The following is a 1,676-nucleotide window of genomic DNA, read 5'->3' on the forward strand; positions in this document are numbered from 1 at the left end:
GTGACCTTCCTGAGCACAACTCTTTCCCTCTCTTTTAGAGGTAGCCATTATTCTAATTTTTTGTGATAATCATTTCCTTGCTTTTCTCTATTGTTTTTTCACAAGCATACATCCCTAAACACTATATTGTTTAGTGTTGCCCTTTCTTTTGAACTTTATTAAATGGAATAACACAATATGTAAACTGTTTGCTTGCTGCTTTCTCACAACATCATTTTTAACCCATACATTGTTCAGGTTGTTCATATAGTTGTAATTGGTTCATTTTAATTGCAGCATATTACAGTGTTCCATTGTAGCAACATGCCATAATTTATTTAGTCATTTTATTGTTTATGGACATCTGGATTGTTTCCAGTTCGGGACTGTTAAAAATGCTGCTGTGAACATTCTTCATGTGTGTATTCCATCACATTTATTCTGAACACATATGTATTCTGTATGGTATATACCTAGGAGCTGTTACTAGAGTGCTATACTCACGCCAGCCACGTATGTGAGTTTCATTGCTCCACACCCTCAACCATACTCAGTACTGTCAATCCTTTGGCCAGTCTGGTGGGTATGCAGTAGTATGTCAGTGTGGTTTTAACTTGCATTTCTGTGATTACTGATGCTATTGAGTTCCTTTTCATATATCCACGAGCCATTTAGATTTCCTCTTGTGAAGTGTGTAATTAACTTTTTCATGCCCAGTACCTGAGTTGCCTGATTTTCCAATATCCTTTTAATAGTCCACATTTCAACAATGTATTTCAGGTAAGGTAATGCTACCTACTGAGTTATATTTGGGACAAGCTCTTTCCAAAATATAGCTTACCTAATTATCTTTTATGAATTTGATTTAAAAAAAATCTTAAAAATAGGACAAAACTATTTTTTATTTTATTTTTTACCCTCCAAAATAATGCCATGCTTTCAACTATTATTGCTGAAATTTCTAATGGTATGGGTTTGGGGTTTTGTTGTTAGTTTCCCTCAAGTACATAAAGGCAATTTTTATTCTCTTGAATCTATGTAACTGAATTCTGTTCTTTGTTACTTTGTATGTTATAGGCAACTATGTAACAAATTGTTTCCCCTGCACAGTTTTTTCATTTCCAGGTTTCATTCATTTTGTAAGTCAAAGTGATTTTTTCTTTCCTTCTGAAGTCCCTAATAAAATACATGGTTTGTTGGGGTTTGTTTGTTTTTTAATTTTACTCATTAACATCAAATTCATGCCATCCATGTCTCTTCTGGCAAATTTTCCCAACATATTCTCTTTGGTTGTCTTTATCATTTTCATATCTGTCAGTTCTTTGCGTTGAATCAGTGATATTTTATATTTTATTAATGTTTTTATTCATGTATTTTGTGAGAAGTAGAAAGTTCATGCAAGTGGAGAAGGGGCAGAGAGGGAGGGAGAGAGAATCCCAAGCAGGCTCCGCACTTTCAGCAAGAGTTCCGATGCAGGGCTTGATCCCATAAACCATGAGATCATGACCTTAGCCAAAATCAAGAATCTGACTCTTGAGGTACCTGGGTGGCTCAGCCAGTTAAGCGTCTGACTTTGGCTCAGATCATGATCTCACATCTCATGAGTTCAAGTCAGGCTCTGTGCCGACAGCTCAGAACCTGGAGCCTGCTTCTGATTCAGATTCCCTCACACTGTCTCTCTCTCAAAAATAAATAAA

Source organism: Crocuta crocuta, unplaced genomic scaffold (genome assembly GCF_008692635.1).
Source record: "Crocuta crocuta isolate KB4526 unplaced genomic scaffold, BGI_CrCroc_1.0 scaffold166, whole genome shotgun sequence".
Lineage (NCBI taxonomy): Eukaryota > Metazoa > Chordata > Mammalia > Carnivora > Hyaenidae > Crocuta > Crocuta crocuta.